At 38.3% G+C, this 19,232-nt stretch overlaps 1 protein-coding gene across 5 annotated transcripts in view; it reads left to right on the forward strand.

Annotated features, from left to right (window-relative positions):
* Positions 1-435: 435 nt before the first annotated feature.
* The window catches only part of tmem63bb (transmembrane protein 63Bb), a 90,375-nt gene continuing 71,578 nt past the window's right edge, over positions 436-19,232 (forward strand). For 4 of the 5 annotated variants that reach the window (XM_079597811.1, XM_079597814.1, XM_079597815.1 and 1 more), the window contains exons 1-3: positions 436-574; positions 646-739; positions 834-888. The gene's annotated coding sequence lies outside the window, so the exon portion shown is untranslated. Of the gene's footprint in view, positions 575-645; positions 740-833; positions 889-17,278; positions 17,399-19,232 lie in introns of those variants that run through there. The other variant, XM_079597812.1, reaches the window with a different exon arrangement.

A 19,232-nucleotide genomic window follows, 5' to 3' on the forward strand; every position in this document is an offset into this window, starting at 1 on the left:
AGTGCTTGATTTTATCAGGCGATGCTGTCGACACAACATCAGCCAGCTCTACATCATCCTCCTTGTGGCTCCCGCTGCTCGACCTCGATCTGCTCCTGCTGTGGACTGCACTGGATGAGCCACAGTATTTCAGTCTGAGACAAACCGTCACACTGGCCAAAACACAGAGAACGCTGGGAAAACATCAGGAACATGTTAAATAATCTGGAAGAAATCCTGCATCTGAAAGGTAGGACTCATCCATTCACTTGTTAAGTCTTTGTAAAATCTCCAGTGCTATAAAACTACTGTGACTAAGTTTCACTTTTAAGGTAAAGATGTCACAGGTAAATATATCTCAATTAGCTACTTTCCCTTGATTTGAATCTTATTTCCACTCTATTTATTTAGAGATTTTCTTAAATCTTCAGGTGACTGTCGACTTTGAGTGTGTGACTGAAGGTCAGAGGTCACACTGACCGGTAAGACCAGCAAGAACGAGAGGCGTTTGGGATCTGCATGTTTCAGCGGTAAGCCGTGAGGATTCAGCGCTTTCAAACGTTCCTCTTGGCCGAGATGCTCCTCAGTGTCAACCGTGAGTGAGTCCTCATGAGAAACTCTTGATCAGTGTCGTATGTGAATGTGAAACTGATCGATTATTTACAGCTCCAGATGTGATTGCGACAGAGAGAATCATAACGCTGGCATCGCTCCTGACTCTCATTGCTCTGCTGTTGATTTGTGCTGCTCTGTGGATGATGTGAGTCTCTGATCAGGTGCTTCTTTGCATTTAGCAAAAGTTTTTATCCAAAGCCTCATGTCATCATGTTTATGTTCTCTGTCTTTCTAAACAGAAGGAAAAAACCATAATCCCTTGAAAGACCTGAAGAAAAAGAGCACAGCAAACAGGTACCTAACAAAAAAAATGCTCTAAAGATGTTTTTGTAAATACCACAATTAGAGATGGGAATTGATAAGGATTTAACGATTCAGATTCCATTATCGATATTGCTTATCGATCCGATTCCTTTTAGATTCTCTTATCGATTCTCATTGGGTGAGGGAATAAGTACAAATTTGTTTGTTTGTATTAACTCGCTTTAATATCTGATCAGAAGACACAGCACAGAGCACATATACACAAATTATGTGTAGCAACCTCAGAACAAATCTAAAAGTATAGGTGAGCTACTTCTCAAAGTGAGTGTGTGTGTGTGTGTGAGTGAGCATGTGTGCGTTTGTGTGTGAGTGAGTGAGCGCCGAGAGAGTGCGTGTGTGAGCGCGTCAGCGCGAGAGAGTGTGTGTGTGTGCGCTAGTGAGTGAGCGAGAGTGTGTGCGTGAGCGCGAGATAGTGTGTGAGCGCTAGTGAGTGAGTGTGTATGTGCGCGCGCGTGTGTGTGTGTGAGTGAGCATGTGTGCGTTTGTGTGAGTGAGTGAGCGCGAGAGAGAGTGTGTGCGCAAGTGTGTGTGTGTATGTGTGCGAGTGAATGTGTGTGAGACGGCACGCGATGGCTGGTCGGAAAGCAACGTGGCGTCCCGTTAAAGGCCTCATTATACTTCTGCATCGAACTTCTGCCTCTGCCATGTTTGCCGCGTTCTGAATCAAAACAACGCAGCGCGTGTGTGACGTCATGACACATTTGCAACGAGCGGAACCGATAAGCGGAATTGTTAAAGGACAAGTTCGGTATTTTACACTTAAAGCCCTGTTTACAGCTCGTTTCTGATGCAATAGAACGGTTAAGATTAAAATTTGGACAGATGCTCCTGTCCCGAGAATTTGAGGTTTATTTCGCTTCCCTCCCCACCTACACAATGGCAGTCTATGTGCACTGGAATAATCCTTCCTAAAACACATTAAACTTTCGTTTACAAAGACGTGAAACTTACCGAGTGGTCGGGTGTTCACTGATATGCTCACACAAAAATCGCTACAAAAGATGCTTTCCAACAGGTTTTATACCATTCGTTGTAAAACTTTGGACCTATTTTTTTTCAAACGCAGTTGGACAAAAACTACGATAAAACCTGTTGGAAAGCATCTTTTACAGCGATTTTTGAGTGCGCATATCAGTGAACACCCCTGACCACTCGGTGAGTTTCACGTCTTTGTAAACGAAAGTCTAATGCATTTTAGGAAGGATTATTCCAGTGCACCTATGCAGCCATTGTGGAGGTGGGGGGTGCTACCACAGAACCCGAAAATTCTCGGGACAGGAGCATCTGTCCAAATTTTAAGCTTAACCGTTCTATTTCATCAGAAACGATCTGTAAACAGGGATTTAAGTGTAAAATACCGAACTTACCCTTTAAGCAGGCATGCTAACGGTTCCAAGGAATTGATTCACTGGGCACCGGTTCTGAAGAAGAATCGGTTCTCGGTTCCCATCCCTAACCACAATAAGGTATAAATGAGCGGCTTAAATTTAGCTAACGTTCCTTTTACGTTGTGAAAACGTTATTTCTGAACGTTCAAAGCGTCAAGTTTTTTAACATAAAAAATGTTTTGGGTTATGCGAACATTAAGGGAACATTCCATTTCATCCTCAACGTTCCATTTGAATGTTCTATGAACGTTCTGAAACAAGTAATATTCAAACAAACATTAGACAAACTAAAATGTTGTTGAATTCTTTTTTCCATAAACGGTGTAAATAACGTTTTGTGCTTACATTGAGAACATTATTAAAGACTAGAAAACTTTGAACACACGTTCTATAACGTTATGCTCATAACATTCGAACCACAATGTTATAATGTAATATAATGTTAACCAAAGTTCTGAGAACGTTACCTGTTAGATGGATAATCTAAAAAGTTTTAATAGACTGATGTGTAAAACTAGTTTCAAACATGAACCTTTGATGTATCTTCTCCAGAATTACACTGTGAATGAAAATGACCAAACACCAGACACGCTGTTTTTTTTTTATGATCTCAAAGCTTTGGTCTTTGTAAGTATCAGTTCTGGTTCTGTTAGGTTGTCGGTTTTTTTTCACAGACTGATTTTACAGCTGTATCTGAATAGTAGCGATTTGTGGATTCAGGTCCTGTTTGACAGTCGGTCACTAAATCACCCATTTACCTGAATTTACCCTGATAGAGTGAAAGTCATTCATATTGGAGACAGTGTGTAAAATTGTTTGTCAGCTCTCATACAGAAACATGCTATAAATTTAAAAGTTGGTTATAAACTTTATTTCATCCTACAGTCATATAAAACTATTTGGCCTTCCATTGAGGAATGCGGTAAAATAAGATTTGATGATAATCGATTTCAATGATTCAATAATCTGCACATTATTTCATAATCCTCTCCAACCATAAAATGCTCAGCTGTTTCTTTACCAGAAATAACATTATGAGCTGTGCTAACGTCTGATTACAGATCATATGAACAAACATGGCTGGCTCATATGTTTCCATATCTGTCACAGATAGGTTTTATTTTGTTTTCTTTGTGTTCAGTTTCTGTTTGCCTGAATTATTTTGACCTAGTTTAAGAGTGTTTGTCAATGATTCATCCCATTCATCTGTTAATCGTTAATTATCTAGTTATCTCCTCTGTTTACTCAGCGTATTTAAGCCCTGGGTTTGGTCCTGTTTAGTTGTCTGTTATATCCACATTAATGTTTACTGGTTGTTCTGTTCACGTTTTTTCATCTCTGAGAAACCTGAGTAGTTTTTTTATTCTGATTTTGTTATTAATAAAGACTGATGCTCCCTTTTTATCTTTGCTGCAACCAGCACATGACAATATCCAGTCAGATATCTAGGAAAACTTGATATGAAAAATTATAATCTTTATTATAAGACTGTTCGCAAATGCGTGTACATTACATTCAACAAGGCCGTATTGAGCAGATCAAACTTGCTAGAAAATATTTGGATACCTTGTATATTAATGGATGAGCACAAAAACAATGTATTTCATGAACAAGTTAAAATAATGAAAGAAACTTTTAGTTTTATAAGTGCTCAGTGCATTGATAGTCATACAGTTTTCAATCGGACAGCATTAAATAAAAAAGAAATAAAACGTAAACATACAATAGATTATTTTCTCAAAGCCTTTTGAAAATACTTGTAATTTCTAATCTACATTTGAAGCGAAATACTGCATCTGTTCATTGAAATATGTCGTACGCGTACAGTATCAAGATGGTGGCCATTTGCGTAGGTTGTGAGGCCGATACCGAGAGCAACATTGTTCAGGACCAACGCCGTTCTGGAGGATGTGATCGCTAAATCTTGCCGTCCAGCTATGTTATTTTTTCGAGCCTGCGAAAACAAACAATTATTTAATTTTTTTAAAAAGTTAATGCATTTTTTTCCTTTCATACTAAAAATCTGCATTTTTCATTCTGTAATTTCATCATTGCTTTTGATGCCTCCAAATGCAAACCCAAATTTCAGTTGTGTACTCTTGAAGTGAGAGCGAATACTTACAGCGGCCGAGTTGAAGACAGCAGCGATTCCCAGAGGGCAACAGCAGAACAGCAGAGTAAAGATTGAGTAGCACAAGTAATCCGAGATATAAACAGGCGCTGGTGTGGAGGTCATGAACACAGTGGGTTGAACGGTGACCCCGGTGTGACCTGCGTACGGTCTTTGTGGATATGCAGACATGCCTGGATATGGCTGTTGTTGGGGAAATGGCTGTTGTAGGACATACTGCTGTTGTTGGGCAAACGGGCCCTGAGGGCCACCTGGAGCTCCGTACGGCTGGCTGGGATATCCAGAAGGGTTGGGATAGGACGTTGTTGGGCACGGGTATCCGGCACTAGGGTGTTCCTGGTATGGTGGCGGCGCAGACGGACCCATCCAGGGCTTCTGTGGTGGATTCTGCTCATCTGGAGCGCCACTGAATGAGGGGTTTATTCCCCCAATTGTTGGTCCTTGATTGTACATTTCTTCTCTTGTACTCGTGATCTCTTTGGTTTCGTGCTTCTTACTGGGGAATCTGCCGTCTGTCTTGTGTTTTCATGAACCTTGTCCTCTGATGGTGACGTGCACATTTATGGGACTCTAATGGGAGGTGGTTTACAGCTTGATAGGGAAGGTTCAGCGGAGATTCAGTGTAATAATTGCTTAATCTTGAAGATTACACCCAAGTGTTTCTTAACTGGTTGATAACGCTTAAAAATGCGTTTTTACCGTGAAGTCAAAAGTGCAATTTAATAAAATAAAAAACTCAACTTCTTTAATCAAGATTAGTTAGTATTGCAAAACATGCATCTTTAATAAAAGGTTTACATTAGTTTCATATTATGAGCTGTGCTACTTATGATTACAGATCATATAGGAGGATACCTATATCTTTTCTTCTGTTTAATGGGTGGTTAGGGACTGCGGGAAGGTATATGTTGTTTTATTTTCTTTATTTTATGTATCCACCTGATTCCTGACGAGTTTACTGCGAATGGAACTTCCATTCAAAAAGACTGAAACGAATCATATGCCATTAATAATTCACTGGAATGCATGAAGAATCTTTCTCTTTTTTTTCTCCAAATCCTCACGTCTCCATCCGTTTTTGCTGTGGAAAGATTCACGCTTTTGGGGTTATTCATGGTCTGTTGAAAGTACCTTTTTGATGCCTTTACACTTTTAAATGTCCTTTTAATGTTCAATGGTTGAAGGGTGAGTAGAATAATGTAATGTCATTGTACAGTTTAAAAATAGGCTATATTGCGTCCATAGAGCTAGTCTTTAGTTTCTAGTGTGGATAGGTAGTTATAGTTAATGTTATCCCCTTAAGGTAGAGGTATTTTTGTTTTCTTTTGTTTGGGTCCTCCTCCCCAGGTAATGCTTTTGTTTGTATTTTTGGTTTATTCGTAATGTTTTATTTAATATCCCTGGTTACTTTTGAACCCCTGCTTAGTGTAATAATAAAAGGCAGACATACCATTTTTTTAAACCCTAATGTTTGGTTATTTGTGACTCTGGGCATGTAGAGTTGAAGATCCTCATGATTTCTCCACACATTTATTGTACATCGTTCCCTATTTACCCATAGACTGAAGGGAAAGACGTAACAATTGGGGTCTTGTCCGAGATCGAAAGAGAGAGAAAAATACCCTTCAATAACACTCCTTATTTAAATAGCAGAGGCAAATTTTTAATACATCCTTGAAAGGAACATTACATTTAACAAGGCCGTAATGAGCAGATCATTGCCTAAATTGCTAGAAAAGATTGATACCTTGTATAATAATAGATAAGCAGAACACTTAATGTATTTCATGAACATATATATATATATATTGTTTTGGGTTATGAATCATACTACTATATCGATCAATAAAACCAGAAAACTCAGAGTCATTTTCTCCTTTAAAAATACTTTATTTTGATGTGTAATTTAAAAGAATGAAAGAAACTTGCACTAAACTAAATCTAGTTTCATAAGTGCTCAGTGCATTGATGATAATACAGTTTTCAATCTGACAGCATTAAAAAAATGAATCAAACTAAATATTTCCTCAAAAGGTCTTGAAAATTAGGGCTGTGTTGAAAAAATCGATTCACCAATTCTGAATCGATTTTCATATTAATTTCTAAAGATCGATCCGTAACTCAGAGGATCGATTTAATAATAGGCCTACATTTTCCCCATAAACACACTGAGACATGGTGACCGGCGGCGCTGCTAATGTGGTTTCTCTGAATTAATCCACTTGTTGACCAGAAAGGAGGAAAGAGCCGTTCACATAGCGCATTTTTTGCGTGTGCAAATTCGTTTTCCAGGCGCGCCTCTGTTCATGGTTGCATAGCAACGGGAAAGCACGTGCTTGTGGAGAGGAGAAAGCGGTGCAAACTGCGCTCTCCAAGATGACGAGGAAGTATCATCAAAAAATGTATTGATTTCTAGCCCTTGCATTAGCTTTACTACTAGATATATTCATTGAGATGAGAAATAAAAAGCCGCCCTGTACAGCTATGATCAGCTGTTCGGCCGAGCTTTCCATGTTGTTACGGAAAGGCCGCTGGTTTTTGTCACATGACCTGTTGAGATGCATTGAAGTGCATCTCACTGAATTTGCACGCGCATTAAAACGTGATATGTGACCGGCCCCTAAAGTGGTATCGTGTGGGGTTGTATCTAGTTTAAAAGGCCTTTTAAATATGAACGCAGTTTTGGATTAAATAAAAGGACAGTCAAGTCAAATAAAACACGTTTTATCTCCTGTTTAGTTGGTAACACTACATTAGATACCATTCATTAACATTACTTAATGCCTTATCTAACATCAACACATTGAGTGAACAATACATTTTTACAACATTTAATGTATGTTTGTGAATGTTATTTAATACAAACACTTGATTGTTCATGAACAGTTAAAACTTTTGATTTTAAAAATATAAGATCGGATCAGATCGAATCGAATCGAATAATGATAATCGATTCAAGATCTTGAGAATCGAATCGATTCTTGAAATTTGAATCGATACCCAGCCCTATTGAAAATACTTATAATTTCTTCTGCAAAATCATGAATAGCAGAATTTGAAGCAGAATACAGCATGTTCATTCAATTACGCCATACACCCACAGTAAGAGGAGGGTGGTCACTGTGTAGATTGTGAGGCCGATACAGAGAGCGACATTGTTCAGGACCAACGCCGTTCTGGAGGATCTGATCGCTAAATCTTGTCGTCCAGCCATGTTAGCATCTCGAGTCTGCGAAAACAAACACAAAAAAGAAACGGTTAAAAAAAAAACTGTCAATACATGTGTCACAGACAAACAGAAGGAACACAGGTATCGTTGAGCAGGAACTTTATTAAAGGATCAGAATGAACAGCAGACAATCAGGCAAGTAAGTAACTTGGGAGAGGTTGCAGACAGTCACGGATCTTTCCATCATTTGCAGGTTATGATGGAGCACACAGAACATTAGACATTGATTATTAATGCTGTTGATGCCTCCAAATGTGAATCCAAAGTTCAAGGTTATCCAGAGCTACCTAATTATATTGTAATCTCTGTCGTAAAAGGAGAGTCCAGGTGAGGTCTGGTGAGATGACTATGACATAATTTCACAAGAACTGGTAAGTTTCAGTTGCTTGGTAAGTAGTATTGTATTATGATAAGCTCAGTATTTTATTTGTAATATCACAAGTTCGATAAAATCTTTTATCAAATGTAACATCTAGGGGTCATTTTATGAAACATTCAGTTAAGAAAAATGTATTTTCAGTTTTTAATACATTTCTATTTTAAACATTTTATCTGACAAATAAAGTCTTTCAGTGTTACAAAAAAAAGATAATAAATATACAACAAAAAAATGCATCAGCTTTTCGGATCAAATGCATGTTGTCAATTAAAATATATTTTAATTATTTCAAACATAGGTAATTCGTTATGAGGCAATCAATTACTCTTGAAATGAGAACGAATACTTACAGAGGCAGAGAAGATGACGGCAGCGAATCCCAGAGGGAAAAAGCAGAACATCAGAGTAAAGATGGAGTAGCACAAGTAATCCGACACATAAACGGGCTTTGTTGTGGTCATGAACACAGTGGGCTGAACCGTCACCCCGGTGTGACCTGCATTCGGTCTTTGTGGATATATAGACATACTTTGGAATTGCTGTTGTTGGGCATACGGGCCCTGAGGGCCACCTTGAGCTGTGTACGGCTGGCTGGGATATCCAGATGTGTTGGGATGGGACCCTTGTGGCGCAGGCGGACCCATCCAGGGCTTCTGCGGTGGATTCTGCTCATCTGGAGCGCCACTGAATGAGGCATTTATTCTCCCGATTGTTGGTCCTTGATTGTACATTTCTTTTCTTGTACTCGTGATGTCTTTGGTTTCGTGCTTCTTACTGGGGAATCTGCCGTCTGTCTTGTGTTTTCATGAACCTTGTCCTCTGATGGTGATAGAGTTTTATAGGACTTTAATGAGAGGTGGTTTACAGCTAGCCTGATGTCGTCATACTCAGATTCTAGTCAGAACTTTCTGACCTAAACATTTTGTGGGCGGGGCTAAGTTCAGCTGGCATCCAGGCTAGTTTACAGCTTGATAGGGGAATAATTGCTTTATCTTATCTGAACATCACGTTATCCCAGCTGACAAAAATATGTTCTTAGAATGTTATGAGAATATTATCTCTGATTGTTTTTTTAAACATCCAATACATGTCCAGTTTGTTTTAATGTATTAAGGACTTTTTATTTTTTGGTTTAAGTGAACGTTAAAGGATTCAAAACATCCAGTTTTTCAAATGTGTTTTCTTGGTTATGCAAAAATCCTCCAAACATTCCCACAGGAACATTGGTTCTACTCTTCCATCCATTCTCCACACCACTTAACCTCTCTAGGATTGCGCTATTGCTGGAGCCTATCCCACCATCCCAGGCTACAGGCAGGGGAAACAACCTGGGGTGTGTTTCCCGAAAGCATTGTTTGCCAACTATGGTCGCAAGTAGGGGTGGGCGATATGGCAAAAATATCATATCACGAATTTTACAGGAAAATCACGATTCCCGATTTTATCACGATTCCTTTTTTTATGTTGGTTTTACTATTTTGCAAGTGACTGCCAAACTAATGCCCCTATTTTAAAAACAAAGCCTTAGGTAACAAAAATATAAAATAAAAAAAGAATGGCAGACATTTAGACCAAAGGGGCGAAGATAAAAAATCTTTGTCATTTTCTTTGTTATTAAAATTTTTGTAAAATTGTGAACAAAGATTCACATACATAACTTAACATACAAATTCAATAAACAGTCCTTTATTTTTATCAGCTACAGTAGATGTATTTAACCGCCTTGAAGAAAGTAATTAAATGAACAAATATGAAAATAAAACACAACATAGACTTCACTGTATAAATTGTACATTGATTCTTATTAAAGCTATTAAAGTTCTCATGAGCAGTGAGTGATTTGCTCTTTGTATTTTTTTGTTTTATTAACAGGGATAGTTCTCCCAAAAATTTAAATTGTCATTATTTACTCTCTCAAGCCATTTCAAACCCGAATAAGTCTCCCTCTTCTGTTGAAAATAAAAGTTATTTCGAAGAATGTGGGTAACCAGTTGATGTACCCCAGTGATTACCATAATAGTTTTTTCCTACTATGGTAGTCAATGGGGACCAGCAACCGCCCGGTTAGCCACACTCCTCAAAATATCTTCTTTTGTGTTCAGCACAAGAAAGAAATTAATACATGTATGGAACAACATTAGAGTGAGTGAGTAAATAATGACAGAATTTTTATATTTGGGTAACTATCCCTTTAAGGACAAGCGGCAGCATGTTTACTATTAGGGCTACTGTCACTTTAAGATCTGCACGAGTCTAATATACACGCATTTGACAAGCAGATTTTTTCTATTGTTCTTTCACTTTAGACATAACCAACTTTGTTTATGTAAACCTTGTGTGTATTTGACAGTATTAGCGCAATAAGACTCGAAAGATAACTTAGTTCAGTAACTAGGCGCTGTTTGACAGGCTTTTAGTGCATGTGTGCATCGGGTTTATTGCGCTCAGAAAAGCGCTTGTTAGAACAGCGCATCAGCAGCGAATAACATGTTTAACTGGCAAGGCTTTAAAGCGCATGCACATAATTAATTTTTATGAACTACAGTGTCCCGTTCCTCTGCATTTCATGTGAATATACGTTGCGTTGTACAGTATGTTGAGACGGTGGCGCCAGAAATGCAAACTGATAGAATGCACGATCCTACGATATTTCTTCAAAAGCAGATCATGGAGACATTTGAATCATCCACGATCAAAAATCGTGATATCGCACACCCCTAGTCGCAAGTCCCGTTGTTACTATGTCATCATAGTTCAACGAGTTGGCGATTCCCAAAAACAGAGTTCTAACGAACATTCGCAAAAAGCATTGCAAAGTTGTGTGGTTTGAACGTCAGCAAAATGAGAAATAGTCCTCAGACGCCATCTCCGTAATTTAGAGCAAAACATCTAGCATTAATTCGATCTTAAACAGATTCTGTTACGTCGACGTCACCAACGTATTTGGGATCACTTCAGGAAGCCCCAATCTTCTTCGAGTGTATACAGAACGAGCTAATGCACATTGGCATGCGAGATTCTGTCCAAGAGTGCTGGAGACAAGCTTTTGATCTCTCTTTTCTTGGTGTTGGTGTTACGGCGCGTACAGCGGTGGCCGCAAGCTTACAGTTCAAACAACTGCTGTTTTCACAGCAATTTTCACAGTGAATTTCATTGTATTGGTCTCGAGGGTGTTCCTTTTGAGAGTGCACAGCAGGCTGCACTATTCCTTGCTTGTGCACCACGGCCATCTCTGGGTGTCTCAGCACTATATTAAAAGAGGGTTTTTCCCTTAAAGTGAAGCACGGGTGTGACACTGCGTCCTTTTCAGGATGTCATTCCACCCGTGTGTTTCTGGTTCTGGTCGTTCCCTGGCGCCAGCTGACGGTCACAATCTTTACCTCACGTATTTGAGGCTGAACACACTGAGGCCGCTTTTGTGGATAGTACATGTTCTCACTGCGGGAACATGTCTATCTCGGTGTTAAGGTTGAGACTCGCTTACCTCAATGGAGGTGGAGTCCGCTCGTCTATGCCCAGATCTAGATCCTATTCGGGTCCCCAAGGGAGGTAGAGTCCCTCACCTATGCCCAGATCTAGATCCTATTCGGGTCCCCAAGGGAGGTAGAGTCCCTCACCTATGCCCCGATCTAGATCCTATTCGGGTCCCCAGAATAGGGCTATGTCGGCACTTAGCCAGGGTGACCTGAAGATGCGACAATATGGTTTCGGGAAACAGTCGTGACTAGCTAGTTGATTTCTTCAATGATGCATCGTGCTATGGTAGTTCAGCAGCAAGTTACGTTGTTGTACGGGAAACACACCCCTGGACGGATGGCCAGCCCATCACAAGGCTCATACACAAACTCTTTAGTATCTGCAATTTACCTGTGCCGAGTACCTGGAGGAAACCCACACTGACATACAGAGAACCGAACCGGAGACCTTCTCGCTGTGAGCTGACAGTGCAGCCACTGTGCTGTCTTGATTATAGCCTTTATGAATTCAAGTGATAAAAATAGATTCAATGTAAGCAATTCATTTCTTATAGCCACAGGTATGGATTTCAAACAAAAATTGTAACTACCAAAAACTGTTAAGACACATTTTTAATAATCAGAATGAGCTTTATTCGCCAAGTGTGTGCAAACAAAAGTAATTTGTTGTGTTTTTTTTCAGGAGTTCTGGGTGCATGCATGCATATATATATATGACACGGATAGGAAGAACATTTAAATAATACTAAGAAATAGTATTAATAAAGTGGTACATCTGGAACAGAAGACTTATGTACAGATTTGTGCATTGTGAACTATATATACAGATGTATAAATACACATATTTATATCTATTTTCATAATATGTAATTATTGCCTCACTCTCAAGTACTGAGGTATGAATTATAGAAACAGGGTAAATGTAAACGTTACGTAAAAAAAATAATGCAACAAAGAAAAATGATTAAATGAAGATATTAATTAGATTCATAATACGGAATAATAAATAAATAAAATAATACATTAATCAAAAGAATACATTGAAATGCAAATCATTTCACATAGGCCTGCACCACTTGTGATTTGTAATTTCTTTGGCAAAATCATGAGTAGCTGCATGTGAAGCAGAATACAGCATCTGTTAATTATAACAAGCCGTTCTGATGCAGTATGATGAGGAGGATGATCAGTGTGTTGACAGCGAGGCCGATACCGACAGAGACATGGTTCAGGATCAGTGTTTTTTTGGAGGACCTGGTTGCTAAATCTTCCTGTCCAGCCATGTTAGCCTTTTGAGTCTGGAAAAAACAATCAAATGGTCAATGCATGTTTTTCTTTTTTTTTATACTAAAAATCTGCATTTTTTCATTCTGTAAATGTAATACATGCCTCCAAAATGCAAATCCAAAATTATTCAGAGCTATAACCCTAATTTTGCTGTAATCTCTAGTGTAAAAGGAGAATCCAGCTGTCTGATGAGATGACTATGATGTTTAGAGATAATGAGAATATTGAATAAATGTTGTGTTTGTGGTAGGGTGCGTCTGATCAGATGCGCACTGCAAACGGAAAAGAAGACAACAGGGCTAAAGGTGCACCGGGGTAAAAGACTACTTTGATCAATGCTTTCAGAATTTTTAGTTTTTTAATTTAATTTTAAAAAATATTTTATACTAACATATTTTAATGACAGTATATTTATTATTTTATTTATCAAAGTAAACAGAAAAAGGTGCAAACTTTGCTAAAGTGATTGTTTTTAACAAGTATTAATTTAGACATTATTAAAAACATATTATTTTACATATTACCCCGTGTGTCTCGCCACCTCACTTTTGTGATTTATTTTTACACAAAATCGGTTGCTCCATCAATGTTCAATACAAACATATATTTTTTTTCAGCAATCACACACTATGGGAGTAGTGAAAAGTAAAAATGTGTAACCCTGCCGTTATCGGTACTGCATACTTTCATAATTTAGCCCCGGGACCGGGTTTCGTTACCCATCCCTAATGACATCACTGCAGGAAATGTTAAGTTTAGTGGCAATGTGACTGCTTTCCCGGCATTCGGTTAGTCATAAAAAAGTAATAAGGGTTTATGCAAATATCACTGCATCACAACATGTTCACAAAGAAGATCAACTCAATAAAACCTTTTGTCATCACATTCTAGAAAGTGTTACATTGTGTAAAAGTGCATTATCTCAAGCTATACATGTACTGTATATATATTAAAGGGATACTCTACCGTTTTTTCATATTAAACTATGTTATTCCCTTAACTAAGACGAGTTGATACATACCTCTCTCGTCTCAGTGCGTGCACTTAATCGCTCTGGCGCGCCGCGACACTTTGATAGCCCAGTTCATTCAATAGGGGCCAAGCAGAGAAGCTACCAAACACCGCCATGTTTTCCCTATTTAAATACAGTTACTCGAGTAGTGTAATTCGACCTAGGACGGTGACGCAAAACAAAACGTTGTGCTTTTCTAAGCGTGTAAAGTGGATAACTATATTGTATGGCGGAATACCATAGCAAGTGCTTGGGAGCACTTCGACTTGGAGCAGTAATATCTTCTGGGAGAGTGAGCGGAGGCCGGTGAGAGGATTTTTCACGAGTGAAGATATTACTGCGCCAAGTCGAAGTGCTCCCAAGCACTTGCTATGCTTGGCTTCTCTGCTTGGCCCCTATTGAATGAACTGGGCTATCAAAGTGTCGCAGCGCGCCAGAGCGATTAAGTGCACGCACTGAGACGAGAGAGGTATGTATCAACTCGTCTTAGTTAAGGGAATAACATAGTTTAATATGAAAAAACGGTAGAGTATCCCTTTAAACATTCTATCAGACAGAAGTCTTTAAAGGGATAGTGCACCCAAAAAAGAAAATTCTGTCATAATTTACTCCCTCAAGTAAACCTGTTCCAAACCTGTACGAGTTTCTTTCTTCTGCTGAACACAAAAGAAGATATTAAGATAAGAAGATATATACATTATATGAATTTGAATTTTCATTTTTGGGTGCACTATCCCTTTAAAGACTTTCTTTGTCTGGTACAATGTTTAAAACATATAAATATAGCTTGAGATTATGCACTTTTACACAATTTAACACTTTATAGAATGTGATGATCAAAGGTTTTATTGAGCTGATCTTCTTTGTGAACAGGTTATAATGCAGTAATATTGTGTAGATATATTGTAACACTTAAAGGGATAGTTTACCCAAAATTTTAAATTCTGACAGAATTTTCATTTTTGGGTGAAATATCCCTTTAACTTGCAACTCCTTTGACTTGGTTTTTATTCATTTGTAAATATATTCAGATAGTGTTCATCCTAATGCATTTAAATCAATATATTACAGTTTACTGTTAAAATGTTCTTTTCAGCATTTTAAATGTTAATGATTTAGGGGTATTTATTTACAGGATTTTATTGGCAACTTTAGTTTACAAAATTACTGTATTTCACGTACAACAATTAACTGTAAATTGCTTTACAGTATTATACTGCAATCAATTTTACAGCAATTAACAACACTTTTAAAGGACTTTATTGCCAGTTGATTCTATGGTAAAAAAAATTACAGTGTATATCTCAAGCTACATATGAAGTGTGAGCGAATACTTACAGAGACAGAGTAGATGAGGGCAGCGATTCCCAGTGGGAAACAACAACACAACAGAGTAAAGATGGAGTAGCCCAAGTAATCCGGCACATGAGTGGGCGTTGGTGTGGTGGTCATGAACACAGGTGGCTGAACCACGACCCCGGTGTGAACTGGACCTTGTGGATATGGAGACATGACTGGATACAGTGGCGGCGCAGGCTGACCCATCCAAGGCTTCTCTGATGGATTCTGCTCATCTGGAGCGCCACTGAATGAGGGGTTTATTCCCCCGATTGTCGGTTCTTGATTGTACATTTCTTCTCTTGTAGATCTGCCGTCTTGTGTGTTAATGAACCTTGTCATCCGATGGTGATTTATAGGACTCTAATGGGAGGTGGTTTACCGCTTATTAGAGGAGCCTTGATTGCTTCATCTTTACTGAACATTACAGTAATAACCGGTTGATCAAGCTTAAACTTGTTTTAACTTAAACGAGAATAGTATTGCAAAACATGCACCTTTAATTAAAGTGAGGAGAAAAGTGAGTAACATTTGATGAGCATCTGACCTTCACAGACCACATCACAAAGACAGCTCGATCATGCAGGTTTGTACTGCACAATATCAGGAAGATCAGGCCCTTCCTAACTGAGCATGCAACACAACATTCTCCTTCACGGTTCCTTGCTGGTGGAATGATCTCCCTACCCTCGTCCGGAATGCAGAATCCCTGACCACATTCAAAAGACAACTGAAAACTCATCTCTTCCGTGAGCACTTGCCATAAAAAAACTAAAAAAAAACTTTCTCTTTAATCCTTCCTTGTTTTTGCTTATGCTACTCTGAGCAATGCCAGAACTTTGTATTTTGAGCACTTCTTGCGTTATTTTTGCCTCTTCACGATGACTCGCTTGCTGTAGTCCTCAGTTGTAAGTCGCTTTGGATAAAAGCGTCTGCTAAATGACTAAATGTAAATGTAAAAGATTTCCTATCTTTTGATGGCCAAAATCATGTTTAATCAAATATATTCGGTATTCTTCTGCAAATTCATCTGCCATTTGGTAGAAGCTCATCAAATTAGACAGATGTCAATATGGAAAGTTTGCATGATGCTAGTGTTATTTTAGTAAGATCCTATTATAGTGTTTATTTATATTTTTAATTTTGAATTGAATTAATGTTTTAGTAATTTTGTTGTGTTGTCATTTTTATTAGTTTTATATATTTAAAAAAGCTAATAAAATGACACCACAACAAAATCACTAAAACTTAACTTCAATTTAAAATATATAATAACCTATAAATAGTTTTATATTTTTTTCATAAGTAGTACAAATTAAACTAAATAAAAATTTAATAATTTTGTTTTGTTTCATCTTACATTTATTTTATTAGGCTATTTTATTCAAGTAAAAAAAAAAGAAGAATTTTTTAAGGATGGCTCACCCAAAAATAAAAATGTTGTAATTTCTTACCCGCAACTTGTTTCCTGTACGAGTTATTGAACCTGTATTTTATGTTTTACACAAAAGAAGATATTTTAAAGAATGTTGGTAATTAAATACCTATTGTCTTCAACAATTATAGTTATTTGTGTATTCGTCCAACAGTCATAAAGCTTGACGTCAACACACAGGAAGAATGGGTTTATATTCCTTGAAGATGCAAACGGGGTAAAAAAAATAGTTTTTTTTTCTTGACCTTGACCGGTGTTGTCTCCCCCCTATTGACCTCACGGACATACCACGTGTTGTACTGTCCTGATTGGCCAGTCCATGGCTGCGTCTGGAAACTGATAAATGCTGCTTTCGGAGAACACATTTCAAGGTCGTGAGGCATCCAGACACGTCCGAATGCAATCTTAATTTTACTTCCCATCTCCTGAGAAACCCTAATTTGATCGATTTTTGAAGGCAGCATAAATGTATCCTTCGCTGCCTTTGATATCCCACAATCCTGTGCTTTCCATTCTGTGACAGTTGAGCTAGAAAAATAACAATGGTGTCTGAAATTTGCGGCTGGACGTCAATTTGTGTGTAACTACATTTTTGATAAATGTTTTCCACTTATGATTTCATTACTATTGTAGTCATTAAAGTATTCACTTAGTTTTCACCAAAGCTCTCTCTACACAGGGTTCCCACACCTCGGTTAACTTCAAATTCAAGGACCGGCTTTCAAGGATTTTCCAGGTCCAATACCCTCGAATTGAAGGACTTCATCTGGCGACACATTTGTTGTGTTCAACAACAAACGTTGCGGTACCATCGTAGTAGTTTCGTGTGCGCATAAACGTCATGGCAACGTACAACACAAAGTACCTCACACGGGAAACAATTAACGTACGCGTTACTAACGTAAATCAAGCAAGCTAGTGTGAAAATCATTCACTGCTTTTGACTGAATCGCTTTTATCTTTAATATGAATCAGTATAGTGTTTTATTTTTACATTTGATTATTCAATTTAGTATTTCTTAGTACATATAAACCTAGGCTACTGTACCTGAAAAACTTAAAGGGGAGATGAAACATCCATGTTTTGGCACTGGTAGTAGCTACATATATTACAAAAATCACTTTGCCTAATTTGTTTTGTTTTTTAAGTTGTTAAAACCACATATATGACAAATTATTTTCGTAATTTCTAGCTAGCTTTCTAGATAGCGAGTCGCCATTTTGAAGTGACGTCACAGCCTACGTAACGGGGGTGGTTGGGTCCAATGGTTAGTGAAGAGAATGCAGCATTTCTTTACATGACTGAATGCGCGCTTGATTTAAAATGGAGGAAGACGAACTTGAAAGACCTGTTGAGCCCGTGTGTCCCATTGCCTATGCATTTGAGCCGATACGGCGTGAGAACCGAGCAGTGGTACGTCGGTATGTCGAACAGCCGGTGGTTTGGGGAGAAGAGCGGGTTGGGAACGCTACCTGGTGTCAGTGTGGCCATGGGCGTCAGTTTGGTTTGAAATGTGCTGGGGACAGAGACGCATTCGGAAGTACATTTTCAGAAGTGCTGGGTACAATGATGCATATAGGCTACTTTTTTTTTCTCTTTCGCGCAGGTCATGTTTTGAAAAAGACAATGTCTCTTTCAGTTTCACTATCTCTGTCATTCATTGCACACAGAGCCAACCAACCCCGTGACGTCACAGGTTAGAATTCTGCAAAATGGCGGCGCCCTGGCCGCGAAAGTTAAAACGTTTTTTCTTTTTTCTTTTATATCCTTAAATTTTTCACGTTTCTTATATATTTTTTGATTATAGTGGAAATTCATCTTGTAAATTATGTAAACTTGATTGAGTGCTTCATCTCCCCTTTAAAGTTGATTTCATTTGTATATATTTTTTCTGTTGTATTTGTCCTATTGTTTGTAAATTGCTTTTTTGTTCCTATTTTTAATATAAATAATTCAGAAGACTGCCAGTTATGTGTGTAATGATTGCAGTCAAATTAATAATAATAATGGGTTGACTAAAATGAAAAGAAAAACTAAACAAATTTCAAGGTTCACATTTCATTCAGTGGGATTTTTGAACTCAAGAGTTGATTTGAATCGAATCCGAATGATTCCAATACCTAATATTTTGTTACGAAGATACATCACACCATGACGCGATGCAATAAGATTCCAGAAACAAATAATTTGTCTGTCCACACTAGACGCGACTGCGGGATGTGTCAAAATCAGTCAAAACCCACAGCCAATCAGAACAGCGTGTGGGCGGAGTCTCGCGGTCAGTGCACAGCCAATCAGAACAGTGTGGGCGGAGTCTCGCGGCGAGTGCACAGCCAATCAGAACAGCGTGTGGGCGGAGTCTCGCGGCGAGTGCACAACCTATCAGAACAGCGTGTGGGTGGAGTATCGCGGCGAGTGCACAGCCAATCAGAACAGTGTGTGGGCGGAGTCTCGCGACGAGTGCACAATCGCAAGAAAATGGACAAGTAGCTACATTCAAATACAAATATACATAGGCTACTGAGTTTTTTATTTTATTTTGTTTATTTGACAATAAAAGTTAAAACAAGTGCAATCAAGCCCAAAAGACCAATTCATACACATTTTAAAAAACTGTCGGGGATAAGATACACAAAAA

Source organism: Phoxinus phoxinus (genome assembly GCF_949152265.1).
Source record: "Phoxinus phoxinus genome assembly, chromosome: 22".
NCBI lineage: Eukaryota > Metazoa > Chordata > Actinopteri > Cypriniformes > Leuciscidae > Phoxinus > Phoxinus phoxinus.